This window comes from Brassica napus, chromosome A3, assembly GCF_020379485.1.
Source record: "Brassica napus cultivar Da-Ae chromosome A3, Da-Ae, whole genome shotgun sequence".
In the NCBI taxonomy this organism is placed as follows: domain Eukaryota; kingdom Viridiplantae; phylum Streptophyta; class Magnoliopsida; order Brassicales; family Brassicaceae; genus Brassica; species Brassica napus.
Genome location: NC_063436.1, coordinates 25,802,176 through 25,816,471, shown reverse-complemented (window position 1 = coordinate 25,816,471; position 14,296 = coordinate 25,802,176).

Genomic DNA, 14,296 nt, shown 5'->3' with positions numbered 1-14,296 from the left:
AACAAAATACATAAGAATTATCTAAAAAAAATAAATTATTAATAAAAATTCGTTTTTAATTATATAATAAATCATATATAAAATTCATTAAGGGTAGTATAGATATTAACCGCTCTAACTTGGGTAACATTGACTTTAACCACTTAATTTATTATAAATTGTTTTATATCTTACTTTTTATTTTTATAATTGAAAAATATGTTTTAAGATAACAACAAAATACATAAGAATTATCTTAAAAAAAATATATTATTAATAAAAATTCGTTTTTAATTATATAATAAATCATATATAAAATTCATTAAGGGTAGTATAGATATTAACCGCTCTTAACTTTCAACGTGAGAGCTCCGTTGCAAAAATTTACTTCGCAAATAATAGTATAGATAGTTTTTAATCGAAACTAACTTAGATATAATTATCTCCTGCAAGGAGACGTTAACCGAACCACCATTAGACCTATTATGATGGGTAAAAAAATTAATTGAATGAGCAACTTTATACTTTTGTAAACCAAATTATGGAAGTTAGTGGTTGCATCTTCCAAGTTTTTTACCAAATCTTGAATAGAAATGTGTTAAATACATGTTTGGATATTCTATTTAAATCATTCTAACCAAAATGATCTAGAAAAACAATTTTATTTAAAGCATGCTATTTTATGGGAAATTCAATATTAAATCCGAAATTGGCATCTTAAAAAAAATTCATTGCTAGCCTACGAGGAAAAAACGCTTTGCAATGATATTGTTAAGGGGTATAAGTTAAAAGTTAAAACCTTTTTGGTGTTAAGTCTGCTAGATTTATGAAAATTAACAATTTTAATATCATGTCCAAAAAGGTCTTGTGAAGTGTAGGGTTTTTTTTTTACGTCAAAAGCTATTCTAGTGAAGTGTAGGTTATCTTTATATTTACGTCGTTTTTATTATATGTGTGTCATTAGATTAATTATAAATTAAATTTTTTAGGAGGATATTTTCACAATACAGAAAAAAAAAACTTATCTCCACCATAATGGGTTGTGAGATGGTTACTAATACATTTTCTCATTTTGCAAAAAATTGCAAAAATTTCAGCTAGTTTTTAATTTATATGGGACATAACGATTTATTATTTTCTAAATAAATTTAATAATATTCATATCAGATATACTTTGGTAAAATAAATATGTTTCTATAGATTTACTATCAAAATTTATATGATTCAGTATTTAATTTAATAGTATTTAAAATTATAATTTTCGCAATGAGCAGAGATATAAATCTGATGTCATATAATACCTCAAATCAACACCTCGAAATTCCGCTGAGAAAGTGTATGCTTTTAGTCAGCACTTAGAAGTAGACGAAAAACTGATCTAAAAAAATACTGGATAAAAATGGGTGATATCAGTTTATTTTTTAACAACTACATTGTTTGGCATGAATAGTATATAAGAAGTAATAAGACTTAAGATGTATCCGGAAATAACAATAAGTAGTCGTTCATATTTGTAATTTTCTGAAATGTGGTGAATGAAGATAGTGGGATGCTACGTTGATCTTTAAGTGCATTAAAGTTATCACAAAGAATAATGCATTTCATTTAACAATCAATTAATTATTAATATTACGAATACAGGCGGCTGCCAATATCGACGCAAAGTTAAAAGAAAGTAAAAGTGTACCCACATAGTATACAATATGTGTGTATGTGTATTGGAGTAGCAAGTAGCAACTATATAAACATAGCACATAATGCATACCTGCTACGCCACTTCGATTATTTCCTTACTTTACTACGACGCATGCATTAGTTTTTTCCTTACTTTTCTGAAAATAATCGATCTACCGTTTTTGTTTAATGACAAAAGTGTGTTTCATATTTTATATGGGTAATGTAGGAAAAGAATATTTATATCGTACTAAACCTTTTGATAATATATAATAAAAAAAAATTCTTTAGGATAGACTTAAAAAAGTTTTTGTCACAAATATAAACTTTAAAAATAAAAATGACTAAAATAGACTTAAAATATTTTATCAAAAGAAGTAAATATACACTTATACCTCTAAAGTTAATTAATCTAAACATTAGGGTTTAGAGTTAAGGGGTAAAGTTTAAAGTTTAGGGTTTAAGGTTTAAGGTTTAGGGTTTAGGGTTGAAGAGTGGAGTTTTGGGGAAAGATTTCAAATTTTAAAAATAAAAATAAATTCAAAAAATACTATTTTGGTCATTTTAGTTTTTAGGATCTATTTTTGTGACAAAAACTTAAAAATATATATTTTAGAGAATTACCGATAAAAAAATACGTAAATAATTGCTGAAAAATACCCAAATGCAATGGTTGTAGATAACCTATACCATAAAAACTCAGATTCTCACTGCACATGTAAACCTAACAAAATAGAGCTAAATACTTTATCTCTTTGAATAATCTTATATATTAAAAGAGAAGTCATGACTTCTTTCATGTGTGATTTTTTTTATTTGGACCATCACTTTGAAATATTATTAAATATATTTTATTAAGAATAATAATACATAGAATCTTTAAAATACTTTAATCATAATATCTTTTGATATCTTTTTATTTAAAATATAAATATATTTATTTTAAAAATCTAACAAATCTGTTTTAAAAGATTTTCACAAGATCTTCATTTTCGAAATTATATTTAAATATTTTTCATTAATTTCGAAATTAGTTTGAAATATTATTATACATTAATAAATTCAGTAATCATTTATAAAATAAAAAATAAAAAATTCTGTAATATTTTATATATTATATAATCATAATCAATCATATTAAAGGAAAATTATTATATTGAGCTAAGTATAATAAAATTGTATTAAATTTATAAATTTTATTTTCATAAGTATAAAATATTTATGTTCAAAAATAAAATCTAATATGTTGGTAAGATGGATTAAGCAAAATATATAATACATGTATAAATATTAACATGTATTTCTTTAAAGCTTATAATATAAAATATTTGTAACTACTTTAATCATAATATATTTTCATTTTAAATATAATATATATTTATATATTATATTTAAAAATTCTAATAAATCTGTGTGAAAGTATTTTAACAATAATTTAATATATTTTAAGTTATCGTTTATAAAATGAAAAATAAATAAATTATATTCTATTTTACCCACTTTATAGTCATGATCATGTTAAAATATAATTATTATACTTAAATAAATATGATAAAAGTATATTCAATTGATAAATTTATAAATTTTATTTTCATAAATATAAATTATTTATTTTAAAAATATAATATGATGATAGAACGGCTTAAAATTAACAAACCTTATAATACATGTCTAAAAATTAACATATCTTAGACTTTTGTATATACAATAATATATTATCTAAAATGAATAAGTATAAAAAATATTAGTAAAAAGAAATACAGCTTTGAAACACGGTCAGAATTTAGCATAAATTAAATACAAAATAATTTTAAAATATGTTTTCTCATGAATATAATAATTTGCTTAATAAGTAAATGCAAATACAATAAGATAAATATATAATAAGAAGTGAAAATACATACGGTTTTAACCAAATGATTAATTATAACATGTAAATTATAAAATTATTATATTTGAAATAGTTATATAAACATTTAAGTATATGATTAATGTTAAAAAAAATATCACTAATGTTTAAAAATAATAATTTATGTATAAAAAAAATAAAAACAAACACCCGCGCGGTTGCGCGGGTCAAAATCTAGTTATAACTTATAATCGTTTTAGTAATTTACCTAATCATCCAAATGTCCAATATTGTTTGTTTGCCAAACTCTCTAACGGTTTGAAATATCTTATTAAGAACATGCACATGGGTCTATATGAATATTTGTGTGTAGTATTATTCACTATAAATTAAAGGTGATAAGTATTGGTTGTTGAGACTTTCCTAGTTACGCCTTTGTGGTCAAAATCTCTAACAACCCGGTATCCCTCCAAGCTCCAGTTTACATATAAAAAAACTGTCGAAACTTCAAAGTCAAAAAGAACACCAAACTAAACCTACTAGTTGACTTAATTTAGCCTAATTAATCTAAATGGCTCTAGCAAAAACAGACGCGAGAGGGAACACTTAACGGAAAGAAAAATACATACTGCAAATGACAGTATATAATGTATTGTGTCTATCATAAACTGTGACATTACCAAGTGTGAATATAGTGTATCATTGGTTCTAATAATCCGACTTCATATACACTTTCTGCCTTAAAATGATTATATGTTAGGCTGCGCCGTTGTGAATGTCTCTCATATAACATCTAACATATAATGTCTCTCATATAACATCTAACATATAATCTTATATATGAACCTGAGCACCCAAAATGTTTTATCATGTGAGAAGATCTTAATTTTTTTTTTTTTTATGATCTTAAATTTTTGTGTTTACCCTAAATAAAAAAGCTATAATCAGATTGAGATGGATGAATTTGATATATGAGAAACTTCAAATTTATAATTGGAACGAAGTATATCGGAAAAGGGACTTTTTAAGTGATTCTGATTAATGATGTTATGAACTTTTATGTCGGCTTGCACGCCACGAATACTCTGCCCATTATCCACGAGATAGATCAGCAATAGCATGAACCCATGATGTATATCCAAAGGTATTATACTATTTTTAATAAAAGAATATTCAAAGCAAATATCATCATGTTTCATCTTTACTTTTTCTATAATGTATAATTCACGGCTACGCAATTTGATTGACATTTTCAACATTTTGAAGAGAATTTACGTTTTCTTTTTGTAGGTTTGATTATTCGTTTTTTATATCAGCTATATGTGCATATAAATTATATAAATACATTTGGAAACATATTGTACGGTTGTACGAGTATAACGGAATAATGTAACATAACCTTTTACAGATAAAGAATCTTGTAGTCCTTTCTGAAAAATGTATAATTTTGTATAACGAAAGTGGGGGTTGGTATAATAAAACTGGGAGAAACTGAAAAAGGAAATACACAAGTCACGGGAAAGTTTGAAGCAACCGACTAAGCATTTTGATCGATAGTGGTTGGAGTGCACGAGAGATAAAGATAGATCATTATTCCAATACTGAATTTAATAATTAAAGAAAACAAATTGTCAGTTTTCTATACACAATATGCCAAATTTAGCTTGTCACATTTTTTCCTTATTAGTCGTAACAACAAGTAACTTACAAGTTTAAACCTTTAAAATTCTTTAATGTTTTGCATTGGAAAGTATAATATCGAGTTTCGGAAAACAAATTCTCATCTAAAGTGTCAAAATTGCAATATAGAAAACAAATGAGTGGTATATTAGTGGTAGAGTTTAATACCAGTACATGCTGGCTCCATGCAGTGCCTGCGCTGGTGGGTAGCACTCCAAGCACCAGTATCCAACTCACCAAACATATTTGAATAAATTAGTTAAAAAACTATTGTTATATTATTTTAACTACAAATGTATTTTCTGTAAATGGCTAAATTTAAATTGCTTGTGGTCTTTGCCATGTCAGCAGTGCCGGCCCTGGACGGAAGCGGAGGAAGCTTGTGCTTCCGGCCGCCGTGAGATTATGTTAATTAGCGGCCACAAATTTAACAAAAGTTCTTAACAGCACTAATGGTTGCGATGCTTTCATGTGGGGAAGAGGGAGTGAGTTCGATTCTTCCTCTATAACTTTTTAAAAAATATTAGAATCAACTAATTTATAGGCCACTTTATTAATATTTGCTTCTGGCCTCATAAATACTGGGACCGGCTCTGCATGTCAGGACCGACACTAGTTCGAAGCTCACTTGGGATGAAGAGTAAACACACTCTCTCTCTTTTTTTCTAAAACACCTCTGAAGAGTAAATACTCAAAGGGTATTATTGACCCGATTGTAACTTGTTGGTGGTGTCTAGACGCTGAGGGGCCTGAGTGTCTTAACATTTCGATTTCAAAAACAAATTAAGATAGTATCCACGCTTTGAAATTGCATGATTATTTTGGTTGAAAAATTTATTAATGTGTATGTTTGTTTGTACACTAATATGTTTAGATGCATTCATTAATTTTATGTTCGCTTCGAGATTTTATTTTTGCTTTGCAATTTGGTTCCGGTTCAGTTGTAGTTTTTGGTTTTTGGTTTAAAAATTGTAAGAATCGTTCGGTTATTATGAATTTGGATTTGATTTGAATTTAATTATTTTGATTTTTGGATTGGTTCAAATAACAATGTTAGAAATTCGATTGAAATTTTGGGTTTAATTAGCACGTGTGGATCTGAATAGAGATGAAAGTTTTGAAAGTAATCAAAAGAAGAGTATTGCCTCTTGTTTTCACATTACCATGATTTAAATTTTCTCTAGTATGTATTTATGCAATATGAACATGTCATTTGTTTTCTGAAATAGTAAGCCTTAAACTTTACTATAACAGATACTCTTGAGTAAACTCAGATGCTGATCATTACATCTCAGTTCTGTTGTTTACAGCAACTATTATTTATTTAGTTAAAGGCTTGCCTGAACAACAATTATAGCGTTAGGCCACACTGATTAGATTCAAACCCAGTATGTACCATGTCCAATTGGGGCCCATCAGTTTAGCTAGTCCGTTGAAAAAACATATTTCACATATTTTCTTTATCAATAAAAGCATATAAGGAAACATCTTGAATATCTGATTGCAATTCGTCATTTTTAATCCACTACTTTTAATTTTCAGACAGCATTAGCGGCTTTATAAGATTAGTACCCTATTTATCTTCTGTATATTATATGAAAAGTGAGAGACAGAAATCCCCTATATATTATTTGAGAAGCACTACAACATTCTTTTGTATCCACGTGTCATCATTAAAATGATTCCTAGATTTCTTAGAGAAATATGTTGGTCCATCTAAATATATAATAAATTTTTTATTACACCATAATAAATATATTATTAATGTGCTTCATTATTTTCTTAAATAAGATTATGGAATTCTCTAATGTAGTTAAAGTATATATGACAATTAATGATTTTGAATAATAAAAATTTGATAAAAATAAGTGTGTATTATAATTATCTTTGTTTAATCTTAAGCTATTAAAATAAATTAAACAATCAGAGTAACCATATAATAAAAATTAAAAAATTTATTTATATTATATTTTGAATTTTTAAAAACGAGTATAAATTACTAAAATTGTTAAAAGTTTCATTTTCAATTTTATGATCTATGATTTAAAACTTTTGTTATGACATGATACAAATAATTAAAAAATAACATAAGTTGAAAGTCTCATTTAATAAGTATCAAAAATAAAAGATATATAAATATATGTATCATTTTAAATTAAACTATATGCCATATAAAAATACATAAATATTTTAATTTTGAAATTTACTTTGAACATTTTTTTGATTAAAAAATTAAAAAAAAAATTGACAACTTAATTTTTTAAAATATTATAAATTACTTAAACCATTAATCCCACAGTGAAAATTTAGTTATCACTAATTTAGACTTTTTGCTATAACAGATACAAATGATAAAAAAAATATGAGCAAAAAGCATCATCTAATAATTTAATATTAAAATATATCATATATATGTTACTATCATTAAATTTAGAAAAAATGGCAAATTGGGCAAATCGCAAGTTTGATATTAGGGAGTTGGGACACCTCAAGTTTAAATTAGCAAATTGGGCAAATCGCCTTTTCGAGAAGTGTGAAATGTCGACAGAGGGCGCGCGTGGTTCTTGATATTACGACCGTGCCACCGCTTATTTTTTTATTTAAAAAATCAAAAAAGACCTAATAAAAGCAAAAAAAAAATTAAAAATTAAAAAAACAAAAACATCCCATCAAAATATACCAGAACCACCTCTAAACAGCTGCAATTGAAAACCAAACATAAGAAGATTCTCACATAAGAACCACCCTCGACTGAACCCAGATCGGCATGGTATCCCCGTCCAGCGTAACGCCCTCGAGGAGGGTGACTCGTAGTCAATCCGCCAGTGATAGAGAAGCAATTCCCAAGAAAATTCCCCGAGAAGGCAAAAGTAGAACTCGTTATGAAGGTATCTCCTTTCGCTAAGCTCCGCTGTGAAATTCTTTGGGAAAAGTTTTTAAAAATAAAGCGTTGGGTAAATGTCTGGATTTGGTCATTATATTTCAGTAATGACCACGGAGTCAGAAGTAGACGAACCTGCATCAACCGACCAAGAAGAAGCTGCATCCACTGAACAAGACGAAGCTGCATCCACCGAGCCGGAATTTATTGTCACCACGCCGACTTTCCCGGAAAGACTGTTCGCACGTAATTGCTATCCTGCCAAACCTCGACTGAACATCTATTCAAAGGCGAGTATCATTGGATCGTTAGTGAAGTTGCTAAGAGGCTCCCCTGAAATGAATTGTCTGCTAGGAAGTCAGTTTAGAGATCTGTTCCACTTACCTGTAGCGCGCTGCTCTAACTCTGCGAAACTTGTACGTTCTCTCCTCAGCCGTAAGCTGGTTACGATGCGCCTATATGAGCTCTGGTTCTTGTTTGCAGACAAGCCACTACGCTTTTCTCTGCGTGAGTTCAGAGACATCACCGGGCTGAAATGCGAGCCTGAAAGGGAAAAAGTAGGAAACAGGTCAGAATCTATCGATGCCACACCTGGACGTATGTGGAAAGAGTTGTTTGAAACTGAAGATGAAGACGTGACTGTACCAGATGTTCTTCGTATGCTTGAACAGCCTAGTCTTCCTGAGTGAAAGCGGTTGCCACTAGCTCTCATTGCGCTTGTAGATGGGCTCCTGGTTTGTGGTCACAAACTTCTTCGTGTGACGCCTGCTTACGTCGAGATGCTGGAAGACACCAGATCATTTCTTCAATATCCATGGGGGAGAGAGGCATTCGTCAGCACTCTGTCTAGATTGACACCACCTCAACCTTCTGATCCTTCTAAAATGGATAAATCCCTTTCGGTCATGCGCCTTCGTTTGAAACAGCAGTCAACAGCGTGTTATGGGTTCCCTCTGGCGCTGCAACTTTTTGCTTTTAAAGCTATCCCCTCATTGCTTGAAAAAATTCCCGAACCTAATAAAACCACTTCTTTCTTGCAAGAACCAGAAGGATGCTACTCAACAAATCCACTTCTGAATTTTGAAGACATACTTCTGGTGGAAACCCAAAGAGAGGTACAATGCTATTGTCTATCTTATTTGCAAAACAGAAGTTAAGACGCTCAAACTTTGTGTACTTATGAATGTTTGTGTTCTTTGTTTGAGGTTATTGTTACGTATTCAATCCCAGATGAAGGTGGGGATCCAAAGTGGAAGAAAGAAATAATCGATCCCCGAATAGATAACTTAGTTCGTCGAATGCGGGAAGGGCACGAGTTTAAAGCAACAGACTTTAGAGGAGGTGATTCATCCCTTCTACCTCTGAAGGCAGCCGAAAAGGCTGAAGGTATTGGTGTCAAAAAAAAGTGTCAAAAGCCGTTTAGGCGGTTTGGGAAAGCCTGTGATGAACCTGGAAGTTCGACTCAGGCGCCTGAGCGTCCTATTCGACCTCGTCGTGGGATATGTAAACAAGCTGAACCAGGGAACTTATCAGATAAGGAGCAAGAGCTCCAAGAGTGGATACGAGTTGAACTGAAAACCCAGTTGGGTAAATTGCGGAACGAAATTTTTGACTGGTTGCATCATGATAGGGGAGGCTCGTCCACGGTTCCGCAAAACACAGCAGCCGGTAAAACAAACAGAGACAACGGTCACGCTGACCCAACCAGCATGGAAGTTCCAAAGAAACGACGTCCGTTCAGTGGTGATGGTAATGATGAAGCTGAAATATTTGGGTCTGATAGTAAGAAACACAAGAAGAACAACGGCGATGGGTTTAGCGATGAGGAGACGATGAGAATGCATGATAATCATTGTGATGGTCGTACGCCAAATGCTCGCTTCTGGGAAAAGGTAATCAAACTGCTCCTACAATTTCTAATGATAAACAATGCATGAATCCCGGTCTAACTTTTTTGAGGAAAATTCAACGTGTAGGTAGATTCAATGGCGGGCGAAGGCCCCTCTTTCTCGAAGTCGGCAAAGATTCCAGAAGTCGATGTTTCAATGCCTATTGGACCAGAAACTGTATCAAAGCCAGCTAAACCAACTCTCCCGGAACCGTTGGAGGTAAATAGATTATAACAATGAATTTATAGGCTCTAGATATATTATGTTTGTTGTTCAGCTTGGTTTGGCCAGGTATTCAGCGTAGATTATCAGTTGTTCGTTTTAGCTAGTGAGGTGTACAAGAATACTGATTTGTTTGGTCAGGTATTCAGGTTATTTAGTTAAGGTATTCATGTTAATTTATGAGGTGTACAGGAATACTGATTTGTTTGGTCTGGTATTCATGTTAATTTAAGAGGTATTTTGCTTAAGTAGTCAGGTTTACAGATCTGTTTGATAGTTTTCAGGTGAGTTTCAGAGGTATTCATCTTAGTTAGTCAAGTGTTCAGCTAATTTTACCAGGTGTATAGATTATGTTGATTAGGTGTTCGGATTTTTTTATCAGGAGTTCAGTTGAGTTTGTCAGGTATACATCCAAGTTGTCAGGTGAACATATAAACTACATCTGAATCGAAGTATTTGAATGAGCTATATCTGAACGTTGTCAGTGCGAGGGGGGAGATGGATCTCCAATATCAGGGCTAAATTTGTTAGCAGAAGAGGTTGAAAAGGGGACACGGAGTGACAATGTGTATAAAGATCCACAGGAGAACACTTGTAGGATGCTTACCGTTTGGTCTCATCCTGAATCTTACGTCCTTCCGCCGGAGGAACAAGGTGGTAAAGCGTCAACGACAAATTCTGAAGATTACAAGACACCGCCAGAGGATGATCCGATGACTGAATCTCGCACACCAGACGTTGGGAATTCGAAGCTGAGTCGATATCTGACTAGGTCATTAAAAAAAGCAGAGCTAGGAGGGAAATGTATTCCAATAAGCTCAACCAAAAAAGATGACATCCCGACGAAGCGTATTCCGAGACGTTCAACAAAGATTGGAGGAGTGTACACCCCAGACAGGAGACAGAAGAAGCTTTTCCAAAGCTGCAGGAAACCCAAATATACGCCCTTAGCAGACTTGGAGATAGCGCAGTTTCAAGAGTTTCAGTAAATTCTCCGCGAGAATCCGGCACAGTAAGTTGTTTGGATATATTGTATAAATTTCTTGGACTGTCAAATGTTTAATATTGACTTTTGGTTTGTTTTCAAATTTCAGGAAATTTGAAATTGTTATTGGGATCCATGTCTCAAATAAGTTCTTCCTATCGTTGGCGAGGCCAACAAATTGGGTCAGTACCGAGGTATTCAAATCATCAGAACTTAATTTGGTTTATTCAAGTTACAACACGGATTTCCACCGATTTAATGTTCTAATGGTTTGTACATATTTTTCAGCACATTTCTGTCCTAATTGGTATGCTAGTAAGGCGACATGGACGCAATTACCTGAGTGGAAGGTGCAGATTTGTAGACTACTTCAGTATTGCGGGCATCATATCAAAGTTCGCAGAGTTTGAGAAGGCCTCAGATAAATTGGGATTCAACTGGGGAGGGCTTGTCAGTTACTGTTTCACCGGAAAAACGCCGCGTTGGAATGACAAGAAGGGGTTGTTAATTGATGTGGACATGGTGTACACCCCAATGATGTGGGGAAAAGATCATAGGGTTGGTCTTGTGATTAACTTGACATGCAGACAAGTGGAGATTTTGGACTGCAACATTCCCCATAATGAGTCCGATAATGAGGTGAACAAGCACATGGCTTATCTTCTACGCGCATTGCCTCATGTCTTAGCTGCGTTTTCGCCTCCTTCCGATAGTAGTCATCTTGAAGAAGACCAAGCATTTTCATGGGTGCGTCCAGACAATATTTACTTCAACGAAATGTCTGGCGACTGTGGACCATGCGCGGTCAAATTTCTGGAAATGCATGCAGCGGGATACTCCTATGAGGATATGGGGCAGATCGATGACAAAATGGTGGACATATTCCGTCAGAAATACGCGATGGATACCTATGAAGAATTTATTGGAAACGCAAAAGTTCAAAACGATGGTTGAAGACGTGTATACTGCCTGCTTCATTTCGTTTGTTAAACCGAATTGTTAAACGGTTATTGTATCTTTCCATTCATCCAGACACTATAATTCAAACAGATCAGTTTATCTTTGATGGTTTCACATCGTCTTTCTTATATATTTAGGGTATAGGGTTTAGGGTTTGGGTTTAGGGTTGCATGTTTAGGGTATAGGGTTTAGTTATTTGTTTCAAAGGAAAACAATTTCAGAAGTAGTTGGTGTTTTTACTGTTTCATTTAATAAGTATTAGTGTAAAATTTAAAAATTGATTGTAATAACTATTTCTCTGAATGTGTTAGGTACAAAATGTGGGAGGGGACAATAACTTTCCTATTAACTCATAAGACTCCTTTGTTTATTTCTTTATTCTATATATACATATTCAATGCGTGTGATAAACATCTCCAACAGAACTCAATAGTATGGCATCTGTAAACATCCCCAATCTTCCAGAAGAAATTTTGTGTAAAATAATAGAGATGGTGGGAGCGGATTCATTCTACTATCTTGGTGGTATTTTGCGGGCTGGGAAACGCGGTTATGCACTTGTCCACGAACCCTCCGTCTTAAGGAAGTGTAATGTTCAGCCAATGGTCACCTTTGCAACATGTCAAATCTGCACTGGTGGTCAGTTTCGGGAGTTTTTCATCAAGTGCGTAACAGCTGGCAATACAAACGCTATCTACTATGAAGGGCTCTATGCAGCACTGATGGTAGGTCCTGAGAAATGTATTAGAATATTGAAACCAAATGTCCCAAATCATGATTTATCTACTTTAGCCGTCGGCATTTTCAACGTGTGTATTGGCAATGACAAGGAAGCCAGTAAACTGTTTCAGCAGTTCGTAGCTAATCACTATGACCTTCGCTCGGATGCGATAGTTGGACTAGGAGCTGATCTAGAGTGGCGATTGATATCATTTGGAACGCCATACATGAACAGATATGGTGCATCTTTCAAATTTCCGGATGATGAGGTCGTCAAGTCACCAAGCTGCTTTTATGGCCATGATTACACAGTCGATTTTGAAGGTTCTTGTAAAAATTGCAGGCTATTTTGTATATGCTGCAACATTTCTCACATCTTCTAGGACTTTATTTATGTTATCCTCGATGTTATCTGTTTTCTATCGTATAGCTTAAGTATTCGTAGACCTTATGTATTCGTATACCTTAAGTATTCGTCAATGTTATTTGATTTCTCTCGTTACCTTAAGTATTTCGTCAACGTTATATGTTTTCTCTCGTATACCGTAAGTATTCGTATACCTTAAGTATTCGTATACCGTTTAATCAATCAAAAGTGAGTAAAGATAAATACTAATGGAATTATGAATAGAGATGTCAATTGGGCTGTCCATGTCCAATGGGTATGTCCAAATGGACAAAGCATTTTATTGGGCATTATTTTTCTTAAGTCCAAATTGACATTAGCCCATCTAATTTGGACTTAATAGGTTTCAGTCCAATTGGACAACTTTAAATTTTGGGCTCTCGTATACCGTAAGTATTCGTATATCTTAAGTATTAGTATACCGTCAGTATTCGTATACCGTCAGTATTCGAATACCGTCAGTATTCGAATACCGTCAGTATTCGAATACCGTCATTTTTCGAATACCGTCAGTTTTTGTACACCGAGTCTTATGTTTTCATGATAACTGTATGAGTAAAGAAACGATAAACCGATGTTGGAGTTTGTCTCCTAGCTTTGATGGTATACGTCACTTTCCAAAATAACAGCTAATGTTATACTCGACAACGGAATTAGAACAATGTATAATGTGGTAAATGCATTACAACAAATAATAATTACTGCCAACTGTCGAAGGGCGAAAAACTCGTGGCGCAACGAAAATCCCGGAGGAAAAGACCAACCTCTTTTATCCAGAAGCATCGGTTACACATGTCTTCAGTCTTGCTTAACTCCATGTGCCACAGATCCCAATCGAAATCCAACGTAGGTGAACAGGGGCAATTATAAAACAAAGGTCGATCTGTTGACATGAACATGAACTTCTTTGTTAAGAACCACTCGTTAACGACCGGCACCCACGGAACATCATCCATTCTAACAAGCCATCCAATTGTACCAACTGCTTCTCTCATAAAACTAGCGAAGTATTCCTCATCATCCCATAGAGTTTGCGAGTCATTGCATAGGT